Genomic DNA, 17,249 nt, shown 5'->3' with positions numbered 1-17,249 from the left:
CGCGCGCGCATATTCATGGGAGGTAAAACCCAGTCAGTCAGTGAGAAGCAAAGGTACGTTGGAGAGCAGCTGAAATCTGACTGATTTCCATCTACTGAGCATCAGATGTATTCCCTAAGGAGGATGGGTCTATGTGATGGGGGGTGTAATTATGTTAATGTCATATTTACAGAGGGACTAGATTTTTCTTCCTAATTTCTTGGTTTGGAAGCTATGGTCAAAAATTGCTTTGTGAAATCATCTTACAGTTCTAACAAAAAGCATGATAATTAATTTTTTCCCAAAATGTTTAAAAATTACAGGGCTGCTGGTGATTTGTTTTAACTCTTTCGTGCCTGAGGCATAACAGTTCGAAGTCTACTGCAGAGCAAATGACAAAGAAAGGGTTTGATTGTGACATGATATTCTTTCCTCGATCAAAATATTTAAAGTACTCCAACATGTACTGAATCTAGAAGTGGCATTCTGTTAAATGGGGTGAGGGGCAAGGGATAATGAAACTACAGTACCTAGGAAGGGAGGGGGTGTCAATTAATAAATATTTTCTTCCAGTTATTGTTTTTTTTGTGTGTGTGTGTGTGTGTGTGTGTGTGTGTGTAGTTTATCAGCTTGTTCTGCAACTTGAGATTCTAATTATTTTGATTACTGTTGTTTTCTCTCTCCACTTTCTTTTTCCCTTTAAAGCTGAGCTGCATCATGAAGAAAGACAGGAATGAGTTATATACACCAGTCTCTGCCTCAGTGGCCAGGATCTTTATAGCTGCTGATTCTTTGGCTCTGGGTTCATCTGCCGAACATCATGGATCTGTTCCTAAAAGTAGACATTTTCTTTTCCATTCTACAATTGAGACTCAGATGCCGAAGGAGAGAGAGTGAATCTTTTCAGCATTGTTGTTGTGCCATTAAAAGTCTTGGACTTTAAAAGCAAAAAGTGATTGGGGAAAATATCTTCTTTCCCGCCTGCTAACTGTATGAAGATTTTTTTTTTGAAAGTTCAAATGTGGTTCAACCGACTCGGGACCAAGAATGACAAGTTAGCTCAAAGTCATTGTGTTCTGCAGTTTAGGATGTGGAAAGTAAATCTGCATTTAAAAGTCAGGTGCTTTTTCATATTAGCCGAGAGATACATACTCAATAAAGGAAAGAAGAAGAAAACATAAATGATACCCAAAGAGCATTCTTGGTCTAGAATGGCTTTAAGGTGCAGAATGTTTTAGGGCCCACTGTAAATATGGTAGTGAAGATATAATGCTGAACTGTTTAATCTTTGTCTAAGCCACTGGGGGAAATAGGAGGAGAGTGTTTAAAAGTCTGTTTGAAACAGATGTAACCTGTTTTTAGCTTCCTGTTCTTGCTTCTTTTGCATGCACAACTTTGATAGCCTTTATAAATGGGAGGGTTTATTAAATAAATAAATAAATATCTCAATAATATCTTGCTCATGCAACTGAAGGTCTGTTTTGTCAGTGTTAGTGGTGCCTCTTTTTGTTCTATCTTCCGAACTTGCTGAAAGAGATACTTTCTAAAACAACAACAAAGCCCAATCTGATTAATTGAAGAAGAATTCGACTGGATCTTATCGGACTTTTCCTAGTCCCTGAGACCCTAACTTGTGAGGTTTTTTAGTAACAATCACAAGTCAGGCTCTTGGGACCTAGGCGGAGGGGAACCAGCAACTTTGGACTTTATTGATTAACTTTTCACGTTATTATCAGCATAAAAAAGATATATTTGTCGATGGGGGAGACATATGATGTTTTGGCCCACAGAGAAATGCATTGTGTAGAAAAAGATGGTAACGTGCTGTGTTACAGGTTCATATATTCAAACAGCTGTACTGTACTCTTTAATGTTTTGAATTAATGTTGGGCCTTCATTCAAGTGTTGGAGAATAAAGCATCCCTGTGATTAGATAATGAAACAGTGCTTGATTCGTTTGCCATTTCCACACTGAGGCCTAGCCAACCCACCTATAAAGTTTTGATGCAAGTGTATAAATAGGTATTTGCCTGCCCTGTCATTTTGATCCATTGTTTTAAATGCTTTCATGTTTCTCTAATTGTAACCAGCATCACAGCATTCTATAGCACTTCCATAGTTTTACTATAACATAAAGCTAATATCAAATGTTTTGTTTTCCCTTGTGATTATTTTACTCAAACTAGTTAACACAATTTTGTTCTGCAGAGACATAGATGCTTCACAAGTTGTTATCATAGCACTGAAAAGAGCTAAAATATACCGGGATTGATTTCTTCACATACAGCTTTCATTTCCATATAGTCCTTGAGGCTTTTTCAATTTCCTGTATTATTTTCCCATCCTCTACTGTGAAAAATTCAAACTTTGCAGTCTGAAACAAAGGCATTGCACATCAAAAGCATTCAAACAATTCCCTATTTTGGATTATATTCCAGCTACAGCTGATTTCCCACCCCCCTGCCCCCAGTGTGTGGGAGGAACTCTTGTACTGTCAGCATCAACACTGTTATTACAATACATTGTTCTTATACTGCAGAATAATTGTATAGTCATATTTTTTTTAAAAAAGTCACCGCCCCAAATGTTATAAATAAATAGGGTCCTGCCCCCCCCCCCCAGGGAAACACATTGTTGGCAAAGGCGTGGCACATCCATTTTTTGGCAACAATAAGTTTTTGCAAATTCTTTTTTAATCACATGTTTATATACTTGATCCAGCTGTGATCTAGCAGTATTAAACTAAAGGCCTATGTATGTAATCAGAAAGATGTCTCCAAATAAATAGTATTGCAAGCAAAACCAGTTCATCATATTAAATGTGTGGTGCTCATTTTGACACACACTATCTAATTAAAGCTGAAATAATGTAAATCTTTCACTTGAATGAAGATTTTCCAGTTAAAATAAGATAAATGGAAGGGCAGAAATCTTTATAATCTATCATTCCTCCCATGCAACCTCTGCTGGTTTGATTTTGGCCCAGTAAAATCCATAATAATACTATATTAATCCATTTGATGTTATCCTAAAAATACATTTGCACAAACATTTGTTCTACCCACCTTTGAAGGAAGAAAAAGGTAAAGGACTCCTGACAGTTAAGTCCAGTTGTGAATGACTCTGGGGTTGCGGTGCTCATCTCGCTTTACTGGCCGAGGGAGCCGACGTTTGTCCGCAGACAGTTTTTCCAGATCACGTGGCCAGCATGACTAAGCCGCTTCTTGTGAAACCAGAGCAGCACACGGAAATGCCATTTACCTTCCCGCCGGGAAGGTACCTTCCCATTTACCTATTTATCTACTTGCACTTTGACGTGCTTTCGAACTGCTAGGTGGGCAGGAGCTGGGACCTAGCAATGGGAGCTCACTCCGTCCCGAGGATTCAAACCGCCGACCTTCCGATCAGCAAGTCCTAGACTCAGTGGTTTAGACCACAGCACCACCTGCGTCCCTTTGAAGGAATACATGAGCATAAATTCAATATGGTGTCCATAGGTTGGTTGAGAATAACCATTGTTTCAGGCCAAAGTAAGTCTAGCTGAATTGTCCTCACAGTGTGAGCCGAAGAGTGAAGTTCATTAAGGAGGGGCTCTGTATGTGCAAAAGGTCTTGGGTTTAGCCCCTGGCATCTAGGTAGATTTGGAAAAGACTGGAGAGCAGCCAGTCACTGCAGTGCTAACCAATGTTCTGACATGGCATAAGGCAGTTTTCTATGTTCCCACATAAGAATAAATAAGCTGCAGCATATGATATCCAGTGGTGGGGGAATTGGAGATGGATGGGTGGTAAGAATGGACATCTCGGACATTTTTTTCAAAGAAAGAGCTATAATCATTTACCAAAGTTATTGAGTCTTTTAATGGACTGCCCTTGCTCTGGCATGTGAAGGATGTGATAATGAGGCTTCCAAGTTTTCTTGTGACAGATTAGCAGAGAGTAGGTTAAGACATGGGGAAGGGCTATAGCTCAGTGACCGAACATCTGCTTTGCATGCAGAAACCCCCAGGTTCCAATTCCTAAAGTCTCTAGGAAGGGCTAGAAACCACTCCAGTCTGAAATGCTGCAAAGCTGCTACTGATCAATGTAGAATAGATGATACTAAGCTAGATGAACCAATTTTCAGACCCTATTATTTCTAAGTTCATATGCTCCTGGAGAATGAAGGAATAAATCAAACAAAGTTTGGATACTTCTGATCTTTTCTTTGACAGGATTCCTACTTCACACTGGCCGTTTAAACGCTTGCACGCGTTTGCAAGTTTGCACTTCTAATTAAAGGCTAAAATTTCCATTTCAAACAATCCTTTATTAAAGCTCATTGTGTTTTACAAGTTGGAACCTAGGCAGTCATAAGTAAGCACTGCTGAGTTCAATGGCGTCTACTTCCAAGTAACCATGCCCTGGGTTGCAGTCAAACTCCTAGTCAATGAATGTGTGAGATTCCCTAATCAACTAGATATAGTGCTATGTACTGCTGCTATTTGGGGGCACATGTGTCAGGATATTTGTCCTTCCAGGATAGTTCTCCAGTATCGCAGGCAGTGGGGGTGTTGTTGTTGTTTTTGCATTGTTTACTCACTGATTCAACTGCAGATGCCAGGAATGAATCTTGGAGCCTTTGCACTCAATCCATGTGTTCTATCACTGAGTAATAAATGGATGGAACTCTGGCTGATCTTTTCAACAACAGCCAAAGTAGATAGTACATCTCATAACAGATTTTTTTTAAAACAAGAACTTTATAATAACTTGCTTTCCATAGATACAGTATTCAATGGCCACACAGTATTCAATGGAATTCCCACAGGAGTTGTCCTGTCCCCCCCTTTTCCAATAGAGAAGCAGGTCCATATATATTTGCATGTGTGTGAACATGGTGGTGTGGTGTGGTGAGCCCCACAAACTCTGGTAAGGGAATGTGACAAAATACTCCGAGGATGAGTGAGTAGCACTTGTGTCACTGGGAAGATGGGTCCAGACTAGGGGGAAGGGCCTTCCACATTTGTGGTTGTCGACTCTGGTGATTGTTGAGCACATTAGTACACATGATCCTACATTAGAAAGGTAACACACAAACCATCCCTAAGGATCTTTCTAGATATCCACAAGAATGATATTGTTATGAGCAGGAGTTTTTTTCAGTCAGAACTTGCCAGACCTCAGTTCCAGCACCTCTCAGGTGAGCACTGGTTTTACGACACACAGCAGAGGAAAGGAACATTGGGTTTTTTTAGCCATTCAGCATTGTCAGAAATGGAAAGATACCTACATCTTCTTTTCCCATCACACCAAAATAGAACTCAAGACTAGAAGGACATGCGACATTGTCACATATTTACTAAATCCATCATATGGTCCAGCATGAAGCTTTTTTGTTTTTGTTATTATTTTTGGTAATTCAAAGATTTGGCTGATCAGTACCAAATTAGCATTTTTGTTGATGAATTATAGGTAAACATGAGTAGCTATGTGTAAGTCTAGGTGTCTTTTTCAATGCTTTTTCTATCCGTGTAATAGTGTACTGTACAATATGGAATAATCAGCTCCTGCTACAGCTAGTGACTCTATAAAAAAAGCAACCTCTTGCAACACCAAGAGACACAATGATGTGTGGTGCATACTAAAAAGGAGTGATATTAACAATTTGATGAATTCCTAGTTGGGCGACCAGATTGAGCCAGACGCATACATTAATGGCTGTCTTCTGCTGGTGTGAGCTGTGCTCAGTGCGGTGGAAATGAAAGATCACCTAGTCTCCCTGACACCAGCTTATTTGTACATTTTAATTTTAAAAAGGAAAACCATTGTTTTACATACATCTCTTAACCCTTCCATGACTTTCTCTTCCCTTCTAGATTGTGTTCTAATCAATTGTCAGTTTGAATGCTATTTAGCAATTCCCCAACAAACTTCAGTCCAAACAATAAAAATAAAAATGAGAGGAATATCAAGTGATCTTGTGTCTGTCATGTTCAGTTGGATTATCATTATCATGACAATCATGTGATTTAAGTTTGAATTGTCATATGAATGCACCCATTTCCCAAAATGTCATTTTAAGTCATAACAACACGTTTCATATATTTCACGATATAAAATGCATTTATAGCACTTGCCTAGGATAACCTTATTGAAGGTTTTTAATTAAACTCAAAGACATTAACACTGTACAGCTCAATCTAACCATGTTTACTCAGTAGTAAGTTTTATTGCATTCAGTAGGACTTACTCTGAAATCAGAGGGGTTGGGATTGCAGACTGCAATTTAGTAAGACCCACTGAAGTCCCTAAGAGTCGCTTCTCAGTAGACATGGTTATGATTCTACTGTTGGTGTAATAGCATGTCATTATTTGATTCTTTTTTGACTTAGAAAACAAAAGGATCATATAAAGTTGCTTATTATTATGACACTGCAAAAGCCAAATACTGTAAGAATAAACAAGTATTAAATATAATCCAACCAGAGCTAAGCCCCTGTAAGTCCTAGTCATTTCAGTATGACAGTTTTAAATATATTTTTAATTTTTATTTATTTATTTAAGGCTCTGTACTATGCTTTTAAACAAAACCCTCCACAACATATAAACAGCATATATCCATTCCACAAAACCTTTTAAAACACATAGCAATGAAAAACGAGAACATTTAAATTTCCTCATAAGGGGTTAGGGTGAACACTAAAATGGGAAAATTTGCTGTCATCCAAATTGTTCAAGGTGGATTGTGAGGAGCTCCAAAAAGGGCATTAAAATGGCAAATATGATTCAGTGTAAGCAAGTGTGAAGTGATGCATTGGGGAGAAAAAAATCTTGACTTTGCATATATGCCTATGAGGTCAGAAATGATGAGAACTGACCAGTAAAGGGATATTGGGGCCATGGTGGATAGCTCAATGAAAATGTCAACCCAGTGTACATGAGCTGTGGAAAGGCTGAATTTCATGTTAGGGATCATTAGCACAAATAAAACAGCCAATATAATATTGCTGTTATACAAATATATAGTGCAACTGCATTTGGAATGCTGTTCAGCTTCTGGTTGCTGTACTACAGAAAGGGCATCGTAGAGCTGGAATAGATTTGGAAAAGGGCCAGGAAAGTACATGGGGGCTGGAACAGCTTCCCAGTGTGGAAACTTAAAACACTTGAGGGTTTTTCATTTAGGGAAAAAAAGAAGTGATTAAGGGGGTACAAGAAAGAGGTGCATGGGATGAAGCAAATGGGTAGAAATAAGTTTTTCTTCCTGTCTCATAATACCAGAAGCCGGGTGCATCCAATGAAACTGTTGGAAGATTCAGAACACACAATGAAAGTACTTCATATGATTAAATTATGGAATTAAATTATGGAGTTTACTTTCACAAGGTGCAGTGATTGCCTAAACCATCTTAAAACTATCCATAACTATTTCATAAAGGGTAAGGCTATAAGTGGTTACTAGCCCTGGTAGCTAAATACTAGCTCCAGTATGCCTCTGAATACCAGTTACTGGGGACCACGTGCTCATGTCCTGCTTGTAATAGTCATCTCATTGGCCACTGTGAGAACAGCATGCTGGACTAGATGGGCCTTTGGGCTGATACAATGGGGCTCTTCCTATGCTCTTATTTACTTTGTTAATTATGGCATTCTGGTTGGATGTGCTTTTATATGCAGATGGATACAACACTTCACAACAGACCTTCATGGATTCCAGGTTCTGTTTCCTTGAGTTCACATCCAGGAAACCTCTCGCCACATGAAACAGCTATGCTGAATGACATTGTGTAGATGTGATGTTGGTGGTGCAGTAAGTTTCCTTCAACAACATCACAAGCACAGAGTATGACTGCAGATGTGGTTTTTACCTGTGTTAGGTCACATTCATTGTGAGTCTTGTGATCCCTGTACTCGAGAGGTTGGTCCTGTTGCTTCATCGCCCTCAGTTCCTCTGATACGTCTCTGCAGCTCAGCTGGGGCACTTGGGAATGGTTGTCTTGAGCTCATCCCCTCTTTGCAGCCAGTGAGGTCCAAGAGGATCACTGGCCCAAGTTGTTAGGAATTCCCTTAACATCCTCAGGTTGCATTAGCCATTGAGGACAGACTATCAACATTTGTGGCCAGACAGCCATAATGTCAAATATACCAAGTAATGAACAGTCCATGGCAACAGAGTAACATATGTGTCCTCCATCCAAAGATCATTATTCCCTATTTGAGAACGCAAACATGCCGTGACGGCTGGTAACATTAACCCTGCCATATTGCAACCCCTTGCAGATGATTGCAGTCAGTAAGTGTACTGGGACAAGAGAGGCAAGCAACTTTCAATGTGCCAAATGCCAGACGCAAATTATAAGTAAAGGTGAGGATCCAAAAGCAATGTCTTATCAACATTCTTCTTCTTTCATTGTATACTTTTAAGACGGACTCTGCTGAAACTTTTTAAATTTATCATCTATGCGCATCAATACATTTCTTCAATAACAGTTTTCTTGATGTGTCTTCTTCAGTGGCCATGATTCCATTGCTCTGAATCAGTGCATGGCTTAACATTCAGCATCATTAGCATGGCACTTTTTGCTTATCTTAATTGGTTTAATATAAAAAGAAGTGGAATTAAATAAATATTAAGATGATTATTTCACCTTTCTCTTTCAACTCTCATACCCAGTTTTTAAAACATATGGAACCGATCTTGCGGATTCTGTTTTGAATCTTATCTCATGAGCCTTTAGAATTGGACAAAGCTGTATTGGAACTTTTGAATGTTTGTTTGTTTGTTTGTTTAAAAAAGAATTTACTTCCTTGCTTTTGTTGGGAATTGAATATTGCTGTCTAATAATACTCAATAAGGACACAATGCAGGCTTCAACAGCATATCCATCCTATTGTGTATGAAATAAATCACTTTTGTTTTCCTTTTCCCCTTGTAATAAATGTGACATTTTATAACAATTTATTTGAAAGCAACAGATTGGTTTGCAGCTCAGTCTAAAGATAATTAAAAAACAAATGAGTTAGGTTGAATCAAAATTAGTCCCATTGACATAAGTGAGAGTAAATTGTATTGACTTCCCCATAACTTGCATCCTTATTCAATATATCATTGTATCTGCCTACAGTGTCAATATAATATTGTCACAATGCTGCTGTTGTTTGTTCACAAAATGATGGTGCAGCATCAAGCCACAGGTTTTGGCTTTAAAATGTGATGGAACTCAAGTGTCTTGGTACAAGTTGTTGACTCAGGGCTAGTTTTGCTGGGTACTATACTTTCACATCTGTTGTATTCTGAGTGATGGGCCCAGGAGACGAAACTTCTGTTCTTCAGAAAGAGTTCAACTGCTTTAAAATAAGCTTGGGCTATGAAAAAGCACTAACAATGTGCAAATCTCATTTGTTTAGTAACTTTAATAGATTCCCCATCATAATACATTGCTTTGACAAAGTATATAACAAAATAGTGCCTTTAATCAAACACTGGACACTGAAAGAATTGGATAGTGTTGGTTCAAAGAGTGGACAGGAAAAGAGGTTCTATTATTATTATTATTTAATTCAATTTGCCTAGTGGGATCCCTACTGTTAGTCAAAACCCAGTATGTGTCTAAGTACATTGACTGTAGTCTTCCTCACAGAAAAAGTAGGCTTAGCATTCGTAAATTTTCTTCAGGGAGGTTTCTGATCTAGACAAGCATTTTGTTGGAGGATTACACTGCAATCTGTTCCCCATCCCCTCCTCCCTCACTTGTAGCCTTTTCAACTTCTTCAAAGAACTGGAAGAAAGTGGATTCTTTTATTAATGGCAGAAAACAAACCGACTGCTGGACTTCCGTGCCAGCACTCACATAATGCAGCAGGGTGGGAACTGTAACAAAGAAATCCTGAATGCACTAAAACATATAGTGAAACCCTATTTAAATTCACTGGTGGAGCTTAGAGTATACAATGAGAGGAAAGTTTAAAGTAGGATTTAAACAGGGACATAAAAGGAAAATATACTTCATTTAAGGGAAGCATTTCCTGTAAAAGGTCAGTTCAGGGGTTGGATTTCAAATATCGACAGTATCACAAAACCTTAACTGACAAGAAACTAGATGTAGATATTTAAATCATAACTAGCTGGGTTAATGTTCATATCACTTGTGTAACTAGCTTGTATACTTCTGAAACTAATTTGTGGCAAGATGTTTCTTATATTCAAAATCCTAGTGAGATTTCACATAGGTGTTATGGTATTATTTGTCCATCCTTCCTTCTTTCCTTCCTTCTTGGTTAGTTTTTTTTGTTTTTTGTTTTTGTTTGTTTGTTTGCCTTTTTTGAAAGTTTCTTGATGGATGGTATTTATTAATACAAGATTATATAAATGGAAAATTGATCATTTTCCCCAGCATAGTCAGAATAGAATCCTACAATATAATAACACCAACATATTACACTAGTAAACTATTTGTATCTGGTTTCTCCTCAAAACAATGACTCTTCCACACCACAATGGATTTTTCCATTGGTGGTGGCAGATCTTGCACCTCCTGTTTGTGGGAAGCCTTCATTGCAATGAATGAAAAAGTAGCCAAAGATTTCAAATCATGATTTTATGGAACAAAACGAGAAACCTTGATGGATTCTAGGTTTTCATGGTGGTCCCAGAAAAATCAAGATAGTTCGAGGGTATGCCGTTCTTCCACTGCTACCTTCTGAACTGTGAATCAGACACACAGAGAAGGTCCTCTGATTACAAGCATAGAGTCCAGGTTGGCTCATGTGATACAAGGCAGTCCTTGAGGTATGTGGGTCCTTAGCTTGATTGGACAAAACCAGCATTTTTAATTGAGCCTGGAAACAGATCGGTAGCCAGTGCCTTAATTGGTGTTCCATGCTTGAATGGTTTTGCCCCAGTCAACAATCTGACCACCAAATTCTACACCAGCTGCAGTTTTTCAACCAAATAAGATCTCCAGTTTACATATATGTGCTGTCATTTTTATCCATTTTTCTTTCTGTTTGCACTTATGTCAAAATTTGTAATGCATCAACTCAATACATATATTTCAACGTAATTAACATTAGCTGGTGTTTTCTTTTTTTAATCGAGAGACCTGAAACAAAAAAAGAAATATGTAAAATATATCTTCTCCATAAACGAAAGCTCCATAAACGAAAGCTTTTACTTTTAGAAGACAACTGAAGGCGGCCCTGTTTAGGGAAGTTTTTAATGTTTAATGCTGTACTGTTTTAATATTCGGTTGGAAGCGGCCCAGAGTGGCTGGGGAAACCCAGCCAGATGGGCGGGATATAAATAATAAATTATTATTATTATTATTATTATTATTATTATTATTATTATTCTCCAGAAACAGTGCTAACTTTTTATTAGCAGCTCAATCCTGTGCATGTTTCCTGTGCATGAAGTAAGTCCCATTGAGTTCACTCGGATTTGCTCTTTCGTAAACATGCATAAAGGATTATATTTTTCCTTTAGCTTCCAAAAGTCATTCACAGTCAACCTTTTTATTGGTATTTTAGAGGTGGCTTTGGTTATTATTGTAATTTGTATTGTTAAATTATATATTTGCTGTCCACCTTGGGGGTCCCTTTGAGAGTAAAGATGAGATAATACGGTAAATCCATTGAAATAAATAAATAAATCTACAAATCAATTCATTGTAATTTATTCTGTGCAGTTGCTATAAGTAATGAAACCCAAAACTTTCAGTTACCTTTTACAATGCTTTGACCCATTTTCAGTTATTTAATGTAACCAGTTACCATTCTGAACATATTAAATAGCTGTATACATACAGTGGATAATTTTCATTCTTTTTGGGTTCTTAAAAAAAAATCCAAGTTAACAGAACACTGATTTATAGAGAACGTCCTGGGGAAAACTGTGAAATCATCATGTACTGGAATCACAAAAACGGAGTATGTTAAAGCATATTGTCTTCTCTCTTATAATAACTGTTAATTCAATTATTTCACAATGAAAGGATGTAAGATATTAACACAAAACTAGACTAAAACATATGGAGAAGAAGAAAAATTATTTTGCTCAGTCTTCACAGCTCAGCGTGGACAGGATAATTAAAAACAACAACAACCCACAAGTGGAATTCTAGCTCATGAACTCATAAGCAGAGCCAAAAACTGAGCTAATTCACCAATGTCAACCATATTATGAGAGAAGATACATGGTACCACTCTTCAGTGAGATTGAGCCATGAAGAGAAACTAATTTCTAGGTGGTATTCAACTAAGCTTTACTCAGAGTTAGAGCCATTGAAATTAATGATCTGAATTTAGTTCATTTTAGTGGGTGTACTCTGAGTAATGCTTAGCTGTATACCACACTCTGCTTCCAGATCTCCCCTGGGAATTCAAAACAGCTGTTGTGAGGAAGGGGCAGTGTGGGAAGGGGAGAGCGTATCTGTAGTGCTCTGCTACCTCATCCTAAAATTGTTCCCTGCACATGCCACGTCCTTTTATAATTGTATTTTAAATTGTTGCCCCATTTTATCTTCACAACAACCCTGTATGGTTAGACTGCAAGATAGACTTGCTGAAGATTATTCAATTGACTTGATGACTGTTCAGGAATTATACTCCTCCTCAAAAGGTGTTTCAGATTTTGGTTAGATGTTATTTGAACTAGTTATAAATGTTAACATCTTTAATTCAATGTGGACCCATAAGGCACATAAGTTAAAAGTATGTGGATACAATCAGATTCAATCATGTTGAAGTCAGTGGATACAAATGCACTTAGATCTTTATTTTTCTGCCTAATTGGGTTACGGTTATGCAGTAGGCTAGGAATGTTTGAAACCTGATTTCTGGCATAATACAAGTGAAAAGGGATTCTTAAATTGTACTGCTTTTCTGCTTAGTCTGGTGTAAGGGTGTTTTTTTAACATATAAAAAATATCTCCCTCAGAAGTGCCAAACCCTTTTCCTCCCAGTGCTTGTTTCTTTTCTCTGTTGCTAAGTAAATATCAAGGCCTGCATGTCATCATCTTCTTATCAAGGATGAAAACAAAGTGCCCTCCACCCCAAATCTAAGATAAGCAATTGAAGTTGGTTAAGAAAAGAGATGGCTGCCATCTGCAGACTTTCCAGACACTGCAGCACAGCTCCAGACAGTCACCTGAGTATTATTGCTTTGTCTCAACTATAAATCACAGTCGGGTAATGGCCAAGGCCGACACCTTGACATTTTCAAGAAGAGTAAAAGACCTGATTGGAATGGAAATCAATTTCATTTCACAAATCTTCTGCTGCTACTTCAGACCCTTTCTCGTTCTTTTTTTGTTTCTTTCAGGATCTTGTGGTTTCGGGAAAAGATTGGTTGCACTCTGGAGCATTTCACTTATTTAAATACATATTACACTGCCGGAAAGCTATACACCATCCAGAGCCTAACAGCACAGACATGTGAGGAAGGCTATCCCAAGCATGCTTTCCTTTGAAACCTTACTGAAGCTCAAGAATTGACAGCTTTTAACAAATACTTCCTGCCTTCACTTCCTTCTTTTGTCCTTAAAGGTAATCCTGGGCTGACCCTACCATTAGCCAGAGAGAGGAAATTGCCTCAGGTGGAGGATGAAGGAGCAAGGAGCAGCAATAATGTGCTGGGGAAAATAGCAGTGCTTGCCAAGCAGTCTCCTCTCTACCCGCTAAGATAGTGTGCTTCTCTCAGGGAAGTGGAGGGCACTGTCCCATCACCAGTTTTGAAGGAAGATTCAGGTGCCAATCTTGTCAGCTATATGGAACAGGGAAAGCAAAATGTCTTGGGTCAGCCCTGAGAGGTGTTATTCAGAGATGTCCAAGACCAGTTGGTGATAATAAAGCTGTTGTCCTGTAGGAAGCAGGACCTTGTAGACTCCTATTTTTGAGATATAGCCTTACTTCTTCATTGTTCAGGTTGTAGGGATTGTCATAGTAGCTTCCCTCAGCTCAGATGAAAATGGAATCAGATCTAGACATACACTTTGTACTATACAGTTGTACCTCAGAAGTTGAACAGAACCCATTCCAGAAGTCTGTTTGACTTCCAAAATGTTTGACTTCCAAAGCGCAGCTTCTGATTGGCTGCAGGAAGCTCCTGCAGCCAATCAGAAGCCACGGAAGCCCCTTCGGATATTCAGCTTCCAAAAGAATGTTCAGTTTCAAAACTGGAACATTCCCTTCCAGTTCTTGATCATTCGGGAGCCGAAACGTTCGACTCCCAAGGCATTCGGGAGCCAAGGAATTGAAATAAAAGTAGATATTAAAAATAAACAAACAGCCCCTTCAGCTAGGGATAGGGAAGAAATTCTTTTGGCTTGCATTTTACTGTGAATCGACGTAATAGGAACTTCATAAAACAATACACAAACACAGCTATCTTTTGAAATTTTCATGTATCCAAATTTTGTGATGCAGTTACCCAGCCCAAAATGTACACAAGATTGTGTATTAGGAGGAAGTGTGCACAAAAATGCATTATATTAGGATAAATTGCTTGCTAAAATGTGTATAATTAGGGAAAGTGTGCATGCAAATTGCTTATATTAGGAAGAATGTGCTTTAAAATGCTGAAAATTTTTGTGAAGGCTCTTTTTTAAAATTGCAACTGTTGTGGGAATGTGAACTGAGCCTGATAGGAAAATGGGAAACTGAAATTGATAGATTCATCCATTCAACTGATGCCAAACATGGTGACTCACTCCTTAGCAAATAGATAAATAAAAAGAAGCTTCAGTTGATGCCAAGTGCAATGACTCACCTCTTAGCGGATTGCTAGGAGAACATAAAGTTGGAGATGTAGCATCTGCATTGCCTCCTGGGCACAATTTAACCTGCTAATTTCAACCTATAAATAGCTTGGACTCAGCATACCTTACAAACTCCTTCTTTGCAATGTCCCATCACAATATCTATTACGAGGATTGATTATTCCACCACATTTGGACAGCAAGGGCATGTAGAGCAGCATCTTCAGTAACTGCTTCACAGCTACGGAGAGACCATCCACTTGATTGACAGAATACCCAGCTAAGTAGGTATAGTGGTGCCTCGCTAGATGAATTTAATTCGTTCCACAGGTCTTTTCTTATAACGAAAAATTCGTCTAGCGAATCCCATAGGAATGCATTGAAATTTTTTTGATTTTTTTTTGCCCATAGGAATGCATTAATTGAATTTCAATGCATTCCTATGGGAAACCGCGATTTGCTAGACGAATTTTTCATAAAACGAATTCATCTAGCGAGGCAACCTCCGCTCGAAAAATCATTTCGTTAAGCGAAAATTTCGTTAAGCAGGGCATTTGTCAAGCGAGGCACCACTGTATCACATAAGAAGGTCCTTTTCCTGGCAGCCACTTATCAGTCTTGTTGTTATAGTTGAGGGAGGAGTTTCATCAGCAGTGAGATTGGGTAAGCAGTCAGGCACATACATTGAGTTTGGAGCTAAGAAAAGAATATGTTAAATATAACAGGTTTATTGTTATATGGGTCACTATAGCACATGTAGTATTTTAAAAGCAAATAACTTATAGGGGCCTTTCATATATTTACTTTAGGAACTGTTTATCTGCAGAGGTTGTGCTATAATAACATCACATATCGCTGCTACTTTGTAGGGTCACTGCGTGCCAAGATAGTTAACACTTCAGGTGCCACAAGGTAAAGTTCCTGCTTTACACTTTGTTATGTGTGTGTGTGTGTGTGTGTGTGTAATCATCTCGAAGTCAAAGGAGAATTACCCGGTAAAATAATGGCTGTTAGCTAAATAATAATATCTGTGCTTCCTATTAACAGACATTGGTTCCTTTTGTTTTGCTTGGGTTGAGACAGAAGAGAGTCCTCCATTTGTTTGGCTCTTTACAGAGCTGTCTTGAGTCAGAATTTCTTACACAAACAGAACTGATACCCAGTCAGGAAGTGAATTTTCAAGCCTCTGGCTACCGTTTCTAGCTTTGCACCTCAGGATGGGAGACTAAAGCTGGTGTTACAAGCCCCAGGTGGACAGCAGCCACTTAAAAAGCATGTGAGGAATTCAGTATAAATAAATGAAATGTGATAGCATTTCAAAGAAGAAATCCCATCAGCGTAAATCTGCCCCAGTTCTAACATGGCAGTTGCTAGTGATACGATGTATGTATGTACGACTCTTATAGCTTGCATTTCCTCCAAGGAGCTTAAGGCAGCACACAAGGTTCTGTTCACCTTCCTAATTTCATCTCCGCAGCAACCTTGTAAGGTAGGTTGGGCTAAGAGACAGTAACTGTTCCAAGGTCACCTAGAGAGTTTCATGGCAGGAGTGGGGATTTGAACCCTGGCTCCTGAATCCCAGCCTAGTACTCAGTTTATCAACTATGCCACATTGAATTTAAAATGACAGCAAACTGAGAGGATCAGGAAAGGCGTCAAGAGTAATAACACTTCTATAATGAGAAATGTATGAAGACTCAGTGGATACGGAACATAACAATATCCATTCAGAGCACAAGTAACTTAATGGGGCAAATGTTAAAAGGATCTGTACTGTGAAGATAGAATCATTGACTGAAAAGAAGAAGAAACCTCCAGTAAGGGCTAATTTTGTAGTTCAGAATTAATTTTATCCCAGAATAAAATGTATTTATAATTCATGGACAAAAACCACAGTATAGCAGAGTGCTACAATAGACATTTCTAGAGTAGTGGGCTGAACAATAGTGTGCACAGAGTGCTCTATATTTGTGACAAATGGATCAGACAAGTGGTTTACCAGGGACACAGTTCAAGTTGAGTTTTAAAAAGAATTTGACCCTCCTAGTAGTGCAGCAATAAAATGGCTAGCACATTTGCAAAGCTACCAGTAAGCAGGATCTGGTTTGGTTGCTAAATGAGATTCTTGCATTGCAGGGGGTTGGACTAACTGATCCTTGGGGTACTTTCCAGTTCTATAATTCTATGATTTTATGACTGTGTGTGTGTATCATGCATTTTGGTCCTCTCAGTAGGAGTGGTCACCCTTTGGAGTACAATCGTCCAATTATTTACGCAAATGTAGGGCCCACTGTATTTAATGGGGATTTAGTCTTAGGTAAATGTGTTCAGGATTGCAGCCCAATAGAGAATGTTAATGGAAGTAATGGGTACTCAAGTCATTTCAAACCTGTAAATCAAAATTAGACACCTTTCTTGAGGTAATAGGATTGGTGAAGCAATTGTCAGAACTCAATTAACAGCTTGGTTTACATCCTAGTTAAGCTGGCTAAAAGATGGGTGTAGATATAAGCTATCCCCAAATCTGAAAAAG

At 38.4% G+C, this 17,249-nt stretch overlaps 1 long non-coding RNA gene across 14 annotated transcripts in view; it reads left to right on the top strand.

The window, feature by feature from the left end:
- LOC118084639 (uncharacterized) overlaps window positions 1-17,249 on the top strand; it is a 259,755-nt gene that overhangs the window by 239,007 nt on the left and 3,499 nt on the right. For 13 of the 14 annotated variants that reach the window (XR_015949589.1, XR_015949599.1, XR_015949591.1 and 10 more), the window contains one exon: window positions 685-2,130. This is a non-coding gene — a long non-coding RNA (uncharacterized LOC118084639). Of the gene's footprint in view, window positions 1-684; window positions 15,629-17,249 lie in introns of those variants that run through there. The other variant, XR_015949588.1, reaches the window with a different exon arrangement.

The sequence above is a fragment of the Zootoca vivipara genome, chromosome 4, assembly GCF_965207765.1.
Source record: "Zootoca vivipara chromosome 4, rZooViv2.hap1.1, whole genome shotgun sequence".
In the NCBI taxonomy this organism is placed as follows: domain Eukaryota; kingdom Metazoa; phylum Chordata; class Lepidosauria; order Squamata; family Lacertidae; genus Zootoca; species Zootoca vivipara.
The sequence above is the reverse complement of the archived record's forward strand: the minus strand, read 5'-3'. Positions and strand labels throughout refer to the sequence as shown.